Source organism: Cervus elaphus, chromosome 4 (assembly GCF_910594005.1).
Source record: "Cervus elaphus chromosome 4, mCerEla1.1, whole genome shotgun sequence".
NCBI classification, from domain to species: domain Eukaryota; kingdom Metazoa; phylum Chordata; class Mammalia; order Artiodactyla; family Cervidae; genus Cervus; species Cervus elaphus.
The window spans coordinates 36623771-36639110 of NC_057818.1; the positions used below are offsets into that span (position 1 = coordinate 36623771).

The 15340-nt window shown below is 42.3% G+C and overlaps 1 protein-coding gene across 1 annotated transcript in view; it reads left to right on the forward strand.

Moving 5' to 3' along the window:
- Window positions 1–15340, forward strand: part of CDH3 (cadherin 3) — a 43859-nt gene that overhangs the window by 8670 nt on the left and 19849 nt on the right. The window lies entirely within an intron of this gene.

The following is a 15340-nucleotide window of genomic DNA, read 5'->3' on the forward strand; positions in this document are numbered from 1 at the left end:
TTAGCATTTTACATGTATTACCTTGTTTAATCACCATATCGTGCCTTGAAGTAGGTACTATTACCACCCCATTTTACAGATGAGGCCTCTGAGGCCAGAGAGGTTAAATAACTTGCCCAGGATTGTGAAAATAGTAGATAGCAGAACTTGGATTCAAATCTAAGCTGCCTGAGCTTTAACCATTGAGCTTCACTGCATCTCAACAGAAGCAAATAAAAAGTAAACATGTGAAAGTGCTTCTCTTCCTCAATTCTGCTCCTGTAGGACAAGCACAGTTAACAGTTGAGCATGAATCCTTGTACACCTTTTTCATGACAACAAAATTAGGTGTGTATACAGGAATTTTTATAACAAGGATTGGACCTATATCACACTTACAATCATTCTGCCGCTTACTTTTTCTTTTTTTTTTAATTTACTGTCTCACAGACGTCTTTCCAGACTGGTAAACACACTTCTATCTTGCTTTTGACAGCTCCACAGTCTTTCTACCTGCCAGATATACCATGATTTATTTAGCTAACCCCCTATTTTTATCTTCTGCAGACGTGGAAGTAGGGGGGAGTTACCATAAAAATTGTGAGGTGTTTGGATTTTTAGAAATCTAACTCTCAGGAATCACCTTATTAGGAAAGACTGCTGCAGAAAGACGATTGGATAAATTGTTCCTCTTGACCCCATTCAGATAAATTAAACTTTTATGTTTGAATAATACCTTCAAGACAGACTTTGCAGTAAGCCTAGTAAGGTTACAATAACATTTAAAAACCATGAGTTTTCACACTAACCATTGTTTTAAGATTTAATTATTTGAATGTTTCAAAAGCATTTGAAATAAAAAATTCTAAAAATTTAAATTGCAGAACTCAGATGTGAACAACATGTATTAGCACTTGTATTATTTTCCTTGGATGTTAAAAGCTTAAGAGTGTGATTTATCAAAGTGAAATGCGCTTTTTCTCAAGTTTCTCTTTAGTTTTCAAAATCTACTTAGCAAGCATTTTGATGAATAAAACTTGATTTCCATTCTTAAAGAAAATACTTATTTCTGATCTTATTTTCTAAGAGGCGCTTATGGATTTTTTTCTTAAACCCAAATATCACTGCAATAAACAGTCTTGTACAGGGTGATTTCACTGATGTTAAAGATTTACCCTTGAAAACCTCAAATAATTCATAACTCCCATTATTCAAGACATGTCCTTTTATGAACATATGTGAAGTGTACATGTGTGGAATAAGGGAATTCAGTTTAGTCGCTCAGTCGTGTCCAACTCTTTGCGACCCCATGAACTGCAGCACACCAGGCCTCCCTGTCCATCACCAACTCCCAGAGCCCACCCAAACTCATGTCCATTGAGTCAGTCATGCCATCCAACTATCTCATCCTCTGTCGTCCCCTTCTCCTCCTGCCCTGAATCTTTCCCAGCATCAGGGTCTTTTCAGATGAGTTATCTCTTTGCATCAGGTGGCCAAAGTACTGGCCACCAGTACTTTAGTACTGGCCACCAGTACTTTGGCCACCAAAGTACTGGCCACCAGTACTGGTTCAGCATCAGTCCTTCCAATGAACACCCAGGACTGATCTCCTTTAGGATGGACTGGTTGAATCTCCTTGCAGTTCAAGGGACTCTCAAGAGTCTTCTCCAATACCACAGTTCAAAAGTATCAATTCTTCTGCGCTCAGCTTTCTTTATAGTACAACTCTTACATCCATACATGACCACTGGAAAAACCATAGTCTTGACTAGACAGACCTTTGTTGGCAAAGTAATGTCTTTGCTTTTTAATGTGCTGTCTAGGTTGGTCATAACTTTCCTTCCAAGAAGTAAGCGTCTTTTAATTTCATGGCTGCAATCACCATCTGCAGTGATTTTGGAGCCCAAAAAAATAAAGTCAGCCACTGTTTCCCCATCTATTTGCCATGAAGTGATGGGACTGGATGCCATGATCTTAGTTTTCTGAATGTTGAGCTTTAAGCCAACTTTTTGACTCTCCTCTTTCACTTTCATCAAGAGGCTCTTCAGTTCTTCTTCACTTCTTGCCATAAGGGTTGTGTCATCTGCATATCTGAGGTTATTGATATTTCTCCTGGCAACCTTGATTCCAGCTTGTGCTTCTTCCAGCCCAGCGTTTCTCATGATGTACTCTGCATAGAAGTTAAATAAGCAGGGTGACAATATACAGCCTTGATGGACTCCTTTCCCGATTTGGAACCAGTCTGTTGTTCCATGTCCAGTTCTAACTGTTGCTTCCTGACCTGCATACAGATTTCTCAAGAGGCAGGTCAGGTGGTCTGGTATTCCCATCTCTTTCAGAATTTTCCACAGTTTGTTGTGATCCACACAGTGAAAGGCTTTGGCATAGTCAATAAAGCAGAAATAGATGTTTGTCTGGAACTCTCTTGCTTTTTCGATGATCCAGAGGATGTTGGCAATTTGATCTCTGGTTCCTCTGCCTTTTCTAAAACCATTAGATGCTTATTATTCACTACTCTCTCTTGTTTTGGAAATTATGTCACTTTTTACGTTTTTCTTAATTTGGGAGATTTTAATTTCTTCAAACTTTGCACGCAACGTGAGACTTGAGTATTTCCAGCAACATTTCAAATTTGACAACTGAAGTCTGCAAAAAATATAACTGTGTGGAGTTCCAGAGCCACTGTGCCTGTGTTCAGTCTGTCTACTTACTAGCTGTAGAAACTTGGGTAAATTTGCTTAACCTCTATTCTTCAGTTTCCTCATCTGTAAAATACAGGTAATAATGAGGATCTCGAGGAGGGAGGGGTGGGGAGAAAAAATAAATAAATAATGAGGATCTCATAAGGCTGAGTTAGTGTATAAAAAAGCATGAAATAAATAAATGCTAGGTGTTAGCAGTGGTAATAATAGCCATGTTGCTACAACTAGGCTAGTTTTTATACATGTATCTTTAGACTGCATTCCTAGAGGCAAAATTGCTGGTTCAAGGGACTTTCCTGGTTCATTCAACAATTACTGAATGCCTACTTTGTGTCAGGCACTGTGCTAGGTGTTGGGATATAGTAATAAGCAGATTCTAGCAATCTTTGCCTTTGGGCATTATATAGACTAGTTAAGGGAGATAGGCAATAGAAGTGAATGAGTAATTACAAGTTGTAATGAATCCTGTGGACGAGAGTTACATGGGCTTCCCAGGTGACTCTAGTGGTAAAGAATCTGCCTGCCAATGCAGAAGAGGCAAGAGACACAGATTCCATCCCTGGATCGGGAAGATTCCCTGGAGTAAGAAACGGCAACCCACTCCAGATTTCTTGCTGGAAAATTCCATGGAGAGGAGTCTGGTGGGCTACAGTCCTTGGGGCTACAAAGAGCTGGACAAGACCAAGCACAGGAGAGTTTTTAACAGGGGAAACTGATCTACTTTGGGAGGGGTGAGGGAAAGTTTTCCTAAGAAAGTAATTTTTGAATTTGGATCTGGAAGATGTTGGGAGGTAACTGGGTAGCATTGGAATGGGAATGTAGGAGACACTGAAGGAGCAGGTATGCAGATGCCCTGTGGTAAGGGCTTATGATGCTCTTAAGAGGGCCACTGTGGCTAGACAGTGGAGATGGGGATGGGCACATTAGAGATTTTGGTTTTTATCCTGAGAAGAGTGGCATATCACTGATAAGTTTCAAAAAAGGAAGTGATCTTATCTTCTCAAATGTATCGTCTATAGAATTTTTAAAGGATCCTCCTTTATTAAAATGGAGAATACTGTATTCATTTAGGCTAAAAATGATATAGTAAATACTAAACTGGGGGAAGGAGAGATGGAGAGACATGAGTCTTGGCGATTGACTGGCAAGAAAAGTCTGAGGGAGAAATGGTCAAAGAAAAGGATGCTAGATAACCATAGGCTAGGCACTATGCTAAGTAGTAACTCCTTTAACTGAGATAGGTATTACCGGTATTACTTATAGATAATAGAAACATATTGCTCAAAGTCTTGTCACTGAAACCAACATTTGAATTGGGGTATTCTAGACACAGACCTTGGGCTGCTTCTGAGGCCCAGATTTTGGGTTTGTGTAGCTGAGTACACGCTGTGCCCTTCCCTGGGAGAGAGACTGGAAAAGGACCAGATTCAGGCCAAGAGCAAAGAAGATCATGAATTTGCTTTTTGACATAATGATTTTAAGATTATGGATTATACCTTTAAAGCATCAGGGGGGAGATATTGAAAAGACAGGTATATATGTTGGTCAGAAGAAGGATCTGGACATTTGAAATTTTAATACATACTCTGACGCACCCTCAAAAATCCATACCAATTTACCTTACAAGAAATAAAGGTGAGAATCAGGAACTTTAAAAAACCAACAAACTGTCTTCCCTGGATCCTCCTCCAGAAACTGATTCAGTAGAAGTAATGGGTAAGCTGGAAGCAGGGAATCTGAATGTTTTTTTAAAAGTTCTCCAGGTGATTTTATCAGTTGTGTTTGGGAACCATTGCACTGTGATATCGTGAAGACCGTTGTGAAGAGCTAAGTGTATCTCTTTCAGAGAGGATATAAAAGAAAGGGACAGATTTGTGAGATGTGAATGGAAGTGTGGCTCCCCCCGCCCCAACATCCTTTGGCCCCTTGGCTTGCAAGGATCTTAGTTCCCTGACCAGGGACTGAACCTGGGCCACCAGCAGTGAAAGCGCCAAGTCCTAACCACTGGACTACCAGGGAATTTCTGAAAGCATGGCATTTTGAATTTAATTTCCAATGCTTGTCTTAATGGCAGTTGATTCATTTTTTTATTTCTTAATTTTCTGCTTACCTCAGTATTTCAAACGACCTTTACCTTCTTGGTTTTTTTGTTTCGCTTTTTAAATCACTATCACTAGTTTTGAATATTTAGTTGTGCTTTGAAAAGCACAATGCATTTTATTTGGCTCTAACCAGAGCCTGCGTATGTATGTGTATGTGTATTCCCATTTTAGAGACTGGAAAATAATTTGTTGAGTACTTACTGTTAACAGCTTAAATATGAAGTGACCTGCCCCAGGCTACAGGGCCAGCGTGCAGCACTTTTGCCCACCAGACCCTTGATTGATATCCCAGAGGTCCCAGGTCAATCTCCAGATCTCTGCTCTCACTCTTGGGGTGGGATCACCGACAGTGTGCTAACACTGAACCTTGAGTCAGCTGTGTCTGGAACTCCCAGAGTGCCGGGGAGTACAGCTCAGCTTGGGTTTCTCTCTGGAGAGTACAAGGGAGGACCCAGCTCCCAAAGGTGAGAAGAACCTGAGTAACATTGTTTAGGTCTTTCCAAAGAGCTTTCTGCAGAGAGGCAAAACTTCTCTAGAAAGAATTGCTTCCTCCTCAACAACATGAAGTTACCATATAACTTTACTAGTCAGAGGTGGGCAAAATCACATCTCTTTCTGATTGCAAAACATGTTTACTGTGAAAAAACTGGAAGAGGAGCAGAATGGAGGTCTGCTCCATTCTGGACTTTAGTCCCATCAAGGACTTTAGTCATTTCAAACAAACATTTTAAATAGATCGTCCACATCCGTTTTCCTAACCAAGTCTTCCTTGAGGATATCTGAGGGAGAGGCCCTGAGTCCCATTGCTTTATTGCCCCACAGCTGGCCCTCCTGACTTGCTTCCTCAACAATCCAGCTTCATTTTCTACTTCTGTGAATCAGAGAAGGGCTTCGTAAAGCCATTCCTTGCACCAACAGCCATTTGAGAGTGCCTTTCACCAAATGCTTCAGCTCTAGCTCTGCGCTTGGCTTTAGCATTCCCCACAGTGGTAATCTTGTGGTGATGGGTCATCATTAACACATCCAAGGCAGCGGGTCCTCTTGTGCTGCTCTCAGCATCTGGGAGTCAGAGTCTGGCTCCTCTGAGAACACCAAACAGCTATGGCAGTACACTTGGGATGCTTCACCTTCTGGCATACCACGGGACAGCCCCTGGGGCTCCCAGCATGCCTCACAGGCTCCCTGTGTCCTAGCCCTGCCACCCAGCATGCCTCTTGACCTCTGCCTATTGGCCTCCTCAGATCAGATTCTGCTCACCCTCCTCCATCCTGGACCTCTCTGGCTTGGAAAGTCGTTGGTTGTAGAGAGAACTAGTCTGCTTTCCTGGTGGCCAAGACTCAGCTCCACCCCCACCATTTTTTTTTACAAGTATAAAGATATTAATATTTTATGTTATAATTGTCAGGCTCAGGCTATAAGCTATAAATGGCTGTTTTTATGACGTGTTTTTTTCCCCCTAGCAGACCACTGTTTTTCATTGATATTTTTTACAACATTGAAGGCTGTAGATGAGATGTTTGAGCTACTATAGCACACGTACTTAAGTATTCTATTGAAAGTTAAGTTGTTGAGACTTTTTAAACACTAAGCAATAGTCAGTGAACATCAGTGCAGGTATGGTTTTGTTACATCTTGGTTGATTTCCTGCCACAATTCCTTGATCAAAGGATTTCTTTAAGTCTTAATTTCCAAAAAGTTTCTGCCAATTTACATTCCTCTAACCCTCTAACAATATTTAGCAGCATCCATTCCCCAAGTATTTCACAACACTTGTCCTTTTAATTTGTATTTCTTGGTAAGTGAACTATTTTCTATGTATGATTTTACTCAGGAAAATGCCAGAATCTTCTTTGAAGGCAATTCCATACACTTTCCCTCTCATCTTTTTATTCTAATCCCTTAACAAAAGATAGTGATAGCTACAAGGATAAATTTGTTTGCTTTATAAGCTAGAGGTGTCCCTAAAGCAAACTAGAATGGAAACGTCTTTGACAGTATCTCCCCCATTCCCCAACAAGATGCCTTTGGGCTGTAACACTTTTAAACTGGTATTATTATTTCCTTCTCATCAAGATATCCAAAGATCAATAGGGAAACTGTCCAAGATTGATCATTTGAAGGACATTTACCCCAGAATGATGGACGGTTTTATTTTACCATAACATCCAGTAAGGTTGGACACTGGGACTACATAGCACCTCTGTGTCATGGCTGAGAAGACAAGCTTCTGACTTTCAAGGGTGTGCCCTTGAGAGTTTGGAGGTGTCTACTCAATTCCAACCTAAAAGCAGGCCTGGAATGAGTTCTCAGTCTAGTATCCATTAATTCTTAGAAGTCTGTTTAAAAAGCAAAAGCTTTCTTCTTTCAATGGCTCTAGGACCCCAGGGACTCAACCCTTCTTGACCAGGTTTTACAGTGCTGTCAGCTGAGGATCTGAGGCCATGCTTGGTGGGATGGTCTTCAGAGAGGAGCTTTGAGCACAGGCCAGGGGCTCCTGGTTCCACTGAATGTTTCTATCTAGCAGATATCCTAGAGCTCTAATCTAAAAAAAAAAAAAAAAAAAGAAGCAGCCTCAGGTTACTAACTCCCTTCCTCAACAGTATTCTAGGAATTGCATGTGTTGTTTTTTGTTTTTTTTATTTAATATTTATTTATTTGGCTGCACCAGGCCTTCATTGCTGCATGTGTACTCTTAGTTTGGGGCATTTTGGATCTAGTTCCCTAACCAGGGATCAAACCCAGGCCCCCTGCATTGGGCGCCTGGAGTCTTAACCACTGACCACCAGGGAAGTCCCTGGTACTGTGTATTTAGACTCAGTGCTGAAACCTATCAATTTATATTGGTACAGATGCCCACCTCCTCATCAGGTTCATAGACTTTATGATTCAGAATCCCTGTGGGAGAAACAGAGTTTAAAGCAGTCAAATGACTTTAAGATCCTATGTGGGTGTGGAAGTAAGAGCTATGTTTAGGTCTCTTGTTTTTCGGCCTTACAGTCTAAACTGTTGCCCCATGTGCTCATCAGTGCTCACCAACTTGCCCCAGAAACAGTTTGCCACAAGCCCATTCATGCCTCCATGACTTGGCCAAGATATGTGGCCTGTGGAGCTAGACTGCAGTCAGGAACGGGAATCAGCTTACTTCACTAGCTGTTAGAAGGAAGGGGAGAAGAGGGATGAGTGATGATGAGACCTGGTTTCGGATCAATTTCATTTTGAAACCAGTGATACAAGCCAGCAGTGCCAGGAAGCATCTGGGAGGAAGTTGTAATGATCTGCCCCAGGGCTGATCATTTACCAGCCTCTGTGTGACTCATGGCTTGCGGAGAAAACTGCTCATGTTTCTACAGGTGCCTCAGCAAGTTTCCCTGGGCGGGTCAGCTTGACTGTGAGGCCTCCATCCTCCACCTCTCCCAGTGAACCCTGGAGTACCCCCTACGGAACAGTCCTCTCCAAGTGCAGATGGAGCCAGCACCCTGTGACGCTCTTTGGTCCTGGGTGTTCCTTTCTCCTCTCGATGTTTCAGCCTTCGGGTAAAGCTACATGGCTGAGGCTAACCCCATGCCTGCTTTGAGAGATGGTTTCTCTATGGTGCAGAGAGAGGCCTGGACTTGGAGTCAGAAATCCTGGTTAGTTGTGAGTGGGCTAAAGGTCCCTTTTATTGAGGGCTGACTCTGGTCCAGACATAGTGCTCATTGCTGTCCAAACATTAGGCCACTTATTTCTCCCAATAATCTTATGAGCTAGGTATTGTTCCTATTTTCCAGATGAGAAAACAGCTTCTGTGTGTTCACACAATATGGATGTGAACCCAAGTCTTTTGGCCTCCAAACCCCATATTTTTATTTATTTATTGGCTGCACTGGGTCTTCAGTGCTGCCCTGACTTTCTCTAGTTGCGGTGCACAGGCTTCTCATCGTGGTGGCTTCTCTTGTTGTGGAGCACAGGCTCTAGGTATGTGGGCATGGGCTTCAGTAGTTGTGGCACATGGACCTGGTTGGCCTGAGGCATGTGGGATCTTCCTGGACCAGGGACTGAACCTGTGTACCCTGCATTGGCAGGCGGATTCTTAACCACTGGGCCACCAGGGAAGTCCCCAAATCCTATATTCTTTGTTACTCCTCTGCGTCTCAGATTTGAAATCTGGTCCTGCCGCTTCCTGGTTCCGGGGCCCCATCTACTTCTCTCTCCTCTCTGAAACTGTTTCCTGAGACACTTTAACCCCAGGGCAGTCTCTCGTTTCCTGAGCTGTCAGAATAGGATGGTAATAGCCACCTTGCGGGTTATTTTTTCAGGACTTGGATAGGAAAACACTTAGCTGGGTGTCTCGGGCAGAGTGGGTCTTTGAAGCTTGTTCCTGCCTGCCTGACTCCTGCTCCTTGGTTGTATTCTGCATCCTGCTCAACGTGGGTGAGAGGCGATGGGACCAGGCCCGCTGGTGCCGCTGGAATGTGCAGTCTGAGTGGGAGGCACGCACACCTGGAGTACATGACTATTGACGTCTCCTTGATTGTTGGCACTGTCCCCTCTCAGAACAGATGGACAGCCCAGATTAAAGGCTGCAAATGTTTGGAACCATAAAACCATGGGACTGTGCCAGCAAACAGGGTAGTGAAGTGTGCTGTACACTCCTGGGGGGCTGATTTTGTAGGCAGCAGGAAGAGGGTTTCTGGGTTTCTGGCAGCTTTTAGAGTTTGGGGAATTAAGACATCTGAGTAATAGGAGTGTCAGTCCATTAGCTCCCTGCTGGGTAGAAGATTGGAGAGTTCATTGAGAGTCTCTTACTAAGTGAAAAAGCTGACAGGCTTATCTGGCCAGTCCCTCTGCTCACTGAAGACCTTCCCTTAGGAAGTGAAAGTGTTAGTCGCTCAGTTGTGTCCAACTCTTTGCAACCCCATGGACTGTAGCCTGCCAGGCTCCTCTGTCCATAGAATTCTCCAGGCAAGAATACTGGAGTTGGTTGTGATTTCCTTCTCCAGGAGATCTTCCCAACCCAGGGATCAAACCCAGGTCTCCTGCAATGCAAATTCTTTACTGGCTGAGCCACCAGGAAAGAGGGCTGTTTTAAGAATAGGACAAATGATGGTTAATTTCTTTTAAATCAGTGTTTGAATAGCTAATGCATTCATGTCAGTCAGAATTTGGAGAGGTACACAGTAAAAAGTCTGTTTACTCTTTCTCAGCTTCTGACCTCTCCACCCATAAACCCAGTTTTTGGGGTCACCTTCCAGAAATATTCATTTTAAAATACAAATGTTAGCATAGACTATATTGTTCCATATTTTTTTCAATTAACAATATGTCTTAGAGATCTTTCCATATCAACACACAGGGGCTTCCTTATCTTTTATAGCATTTTTTTTTATGGCTATATAGTGTTCTCTTGTATAGATGGTATCATAACACAGTTAATCTCTCATTGATGGACATCTAGGTTGTCTGGACTTTAGCTATTACAATCAATGCATTATTGATTAGTTTGGTAGATAGCTGTGGAAAGGTGATTTTGGACAGGAGGCAGTATCCTGTAAGAGCTTAAGGGTACTTGGAGATACATGTTTGTGTTCCCCAAGGCATCCCTAGTATTTAGAAGAATGTTGGGCACTTAGGAAACACTCAACTTGTTCTTGAATGAATGCTGTGTTGAAGAACTTGATTTTAGAGTATGACCACCTACCCCACTGGTGAATTTTACCAATCAATTTTTAAAATTAATTTTTAATTGGAGGGTAATTACTTTACAATATTGTGTTGGTTTATGCCATGCATCAGCATGGATCAGCCATAGGTATACGTATGTCCCCTCCCTCTTAAACCTCCTTCCCACCTCTCTAAGTCCACTCACTAGCTGTACGATGTTGGGCACGCCATCTCACCCCTGAACTCCCATTTTCTCCGGTGGTATAAGAGTCCATATAAAGTTCTGAGCTTTACACATTTGTTTTCTGTGGTTTTATCTTAGTTGATATTCAAGATGAGATGGTGAAGTCAGTCTAACTTTCATCTTCCAAATGAGAAAACCTGAATTCCTAATAAGTTAATTCAAGTTCTGCATCAACACACTGATGGTTCTAGCTACTGGAGTTTTGAGGAACCTTTGCATGTGTCCTTAATACCTCTTTAAGCCATGCTGAATCACCTAGTGACATGAAGTATTCCCTTTAAGCTTTTCTTCTTTTTACATCAAGGAGAAACTGTGTTTGGTCCTGCCATTCTTGAATACATCTTTTAATAGCATACTTCTCTCCTTTCAAACCAAAGGAAGGTAGGCTTTAGGCTCAAAGCTTTAGCACACAATTGATTCTGGGGGTCCGGAGAAGTCAAGTGCCTTTCCCAGGCTCACCCAGCAAGTTAAGGTCACTGCCTACACAAGAATGGGTCTTCATCTCCATTAATAATATTAACAGCAGACCCAGCCATAATGCATTTTCCTATTTTTCAGCTCTTTACATTTAGTCCTCACAACTCTAAGAGAGTTACTGTTATTATCCCCAAATCTAGTACTTTTCTCCAAATATCACATTGCCCCACTGGGCATCTTAAAATCAATCTTTGCTATTTCAATAGATGGAGAAGGACAACAGGTAATGGGGGCTGGGGAGGAGATAAGAAAACATACTCTCAGGTGTATCAGAAGGATAACATAACCATAGAGTGAAGTCGCTCAGTCGTGTCCGACTCTTTGAGACCCCGTGGACTGGGATCTCCTCGGTCCATGGAATTCTCCAGACAAGAATACTGAAGTGGGTTGCCATTTCCTTCTCCAGCGGATCTTCCCGACCCCGGGATCAAACCCGGGTCTCCTGCATTGTAGGCAGACGCTTTACCATCTGAGCTATCAGGAAAGCCCCAATATAACCATAGTGGTTAAAAAATAAATAACTCCATCTGGACAGGTCTAGGTACCACTTGTAGCTCTTCCATTTCCTAGCCATGTAACTTTAGTGAATTCGCTTAACCTCTCATCTTCCCAATTTAGAAAATGGGAGCTAAAATCTACTTCATAGGGTGCTTGGTGAAGATTAAGTGAGAAAGTATAAACATGTTAGCTGTAAATAATAGTAATTCATGACGGGGGGGATTCCTGACTCTCGATGGATGCCTGTCATATTCTAGGCAGCTAGGGCTGCCGTAACAAAGAAACAAAGACTGAGGAACTTAAACATAGAGATTTATTTTCTCACTACTCAAGAGGCTTGAAGTCCAGTATCAGCACGGGTCAGCAGGGGTGGTTTGTTTTGAGGAATCTCTCCTTAGCTTGTAGATGGCGGGCTTCTCCGTGTGTCTATACATAGTCTTCTGTCTGTAACTGTCTTGTTTCCAAATTTCCTCCTCTTCTTAAAGGACACTCATCATGCTGGATGAGGGCCCACCTTCATGACCTCATTTTAATCTAATCATCTCTTCAAAGGCCCTTTCTCCAAATATGGTCACATTCTGCGGTACTGGGGGTTAGGACTTCAACATATGAATTTGAGGGGGTGGGGACACAATTCATGTTAAGAGAAAAATTGGACCTAGAGAAAAATAAGAAAATAAGTTGCTGGTAACTTCAGCCATTGGAAAGCTTCATTTCTTTCCAGTGTTTTTTTTTTTTTTTTTCTTTCCTGTGCAGAGTTACCTATACTATATATGCAGTTTTACATTCTGCATACTATATCTTCATAGCATAAGAACTTCTGTAGATAATTTAAAAACTCTTACTATAGGGACTTCCCTGGTGGTCCAGTGGCTAAGACTTCAAACTCCCAATGCAGGGGGCCCTGGATTCGATCCATGGTCCGGGAACTAGATCCTGCATGCCACAAGTAAAAGTTTGCATGCTGCAACTGAGGATCCTGCACGCCACATGGAAGATCCCACATGCCACAACTTAGACTCTACAGTCAAATAAATAAATTTGGCAGGGTCCCCATGGGGATCTCCCTGTGCTTGGGGCCCTTTGGAGCTGACTCAGGCCTAGATCTCTTTTTCCCCTCCTCTCGCTAGCCGAGCATGTTGTCACAGCCCAGGACTCCTCAGTGGGGATGTTGTCAAGGAGGCAGAGCTGGTTTCTAAGCAATCTTCTCTTTCTCACGGGTACATTCCAGCTTTCCCATGAAGGAGCCTGCCTTGTGTATGAGCTCTGGGGCTCTGGGGCACTGAAGGCAGGTTTATATGCTTTTAAGACCATTTTCCTCCCCCTTCCATTTACAACTCCTCTCCCCGAAAGATGGCCAATGTCTTTTAAGTTCTTTCACCCAGTTTTACCTGTTTTTGAACTTCATGTTGATGGAATCGTACATGTGTCCTTCTGTATCTGACTTCTATCACTTAACCATGTTTGTGAGATTCATTCATGTTGTTGTATGTCCTTGTAATTGATTTATTTCATTATGTGAATATTCCACCACATTTCTATTCATTCCACCTTGATGGACATTGAAGCTGTTTCCAGTCTTTAGCTATGACAAATAAAGCTGCTCTCAATATTATTATACTTGTCTTTGAGTGAGTGGATCTTTGTTGGGTCCATACCTCAAAGTAAAATTACTGGGTCTTGGGGAGCATGTATATTTAGTTTCAGTAAATGCTGCCCAACTGTTTTCCAAAGTGACTATCCCATCTTGCACTCCTACTTCAGATTGCTTCTTTTCTTTTTTATTGAGGTAAAAATGTGCATAACATAAAATTGACCATTTTGACTCTTTTAAAGTAAGCATTTCAGTGGCATTAAGTACATTTAAATTGTTGTGCAACTATCACCCCCACCATAGTCCATCTCCAGAACTTTGTCATCATCCCAAACAGAAACTCCAATACTCATTTTTTTCTTTTTTTTTTTCCAATACTCATTAAACAATAACTATGCATTCTCCCCGCCAGCCCCATGTAACTTCTGTTCTACTTACTGTTAATTTGAGGATTCTAGGTACCTCATATAAGTGCAGTCACTTTTGTGCCTGGCAGGTGGTACAGTGGTAAAGAATCCGACTGCCAGTCCAGGAGATGTAGGAGGCTCAGGTTCGATCCCTAGGTCAGGAAGTTCCCTTGTAGTAGGATATGGTAACCCACTCCAGTATTGTCTCCTGGAGAATCCCATGGACAGAGGAGCCTGGCAGGCTACAGTCCATGAGGTCGCTGAGTCAGACACGACTGAGCATGCACGCACTTGCGTGACATTTTACTTAGCATAATGTTTTCAAGATTCATCCAAGTTATAGCATGTGTCAGAACTTCATTCCTTATAAAGAATGTATGTTTATACATGTATGTGTGTATATTCATTGTATGTTTAGACCACATTGTGTTTGTTTATTAGATCTTCATGGACACTTGTGTTGCTTCCATCTTTTGTCTATTGTGAATAGAAAATGAAAGAAAGTGAGGTCATTCAGTCGTGTCCAATTCTTTGTGACCCCGTGGACTGTAGCCTAGCAGGCTCCTCCGTCCATGGGATTCTCCAGGCAAGAATACTGGAATGGGTTGCCATTTCCTTCTCCAGGGGATCTTCCTGACCCAGGGATCGAACCCAGGTCTCCTGCATTGCAAGCAAACTCTTTACCCTCTGAGCCACCAAGGAAGTGAATAGGGATACTATGAAAATACATATATAAGTGTCTGTTTGAGTTCCTACTCTCAGCTCTTTAGGGTGTAAACCAAGAAGTAGAATTGTTGGATCATATGGTAATTTTATGTTTACTTTTTGAGCCACCAAACTTTTTCACAGTGGCTGCACCATTTCACATTTCCAATGCAGAAGACTTCGTCTGTCTTTATATCTTATTTACTTTTTTTTTTGCCTCCCTAGTAGGTATGAAGTGATATCTCACTGTGATTTTGATTACTGGAGTGGATAGCCTTTCCATTCTCCAGGAGATCTTCCCAACCCAGGGATCAAACCCAGGTCTCCTGCATTGCAACAGATTCTTTACCAGCCAAGGCACAAGGGAAGCCCAAAAATACTGGAGTGGGTAGCTTATCCCTTCTCCAGCAGATCTTCGCGACCCAGGAATTGAACCAGGGTCTCCTGCATTGCAGGTGGATTCTTTACCAACTGAGTTATGAGGGAAGCTCTTGTATTTCCCAAATGATAGTGGTATTGAGCATCTTTTCATATGCTTACTGGCCAATTGTATACCTTATTTGAAGAAATGTCTTTTCACCTTGGTCTTTTTCTTTATAGGCTGGGTTGTGTATTTTTTGTTGTTCTTGAGATTAGGAATTCATTATATAGCAGAATATTATTTGGAATTCTATTTTTTATGTTATATTCTTATATATTGCTTTGAATACTTCATGATGTTCACATCACTTTTATAGTTTACAGTCTCTCATCTATTAACCTTTCTTTAGGGAAGGGTTTTTAAAACAATTATCATCATCATCTGAAACTAAAGGACAATTTTTCAAAAAAGGACACTTGGGAGACCTCACCCTGACCTTTTCATGGCACAGTACTCTGCCTGTGGGCCTGGTAGTGCTGCAGTCTAGGAAACTGACCTAGGCCAACATAAGGGAACCCCTGAGTCAGAGCATGGTGCCGACAGGCCCAGAGGTGCCCCCCAGCAGGTTTCC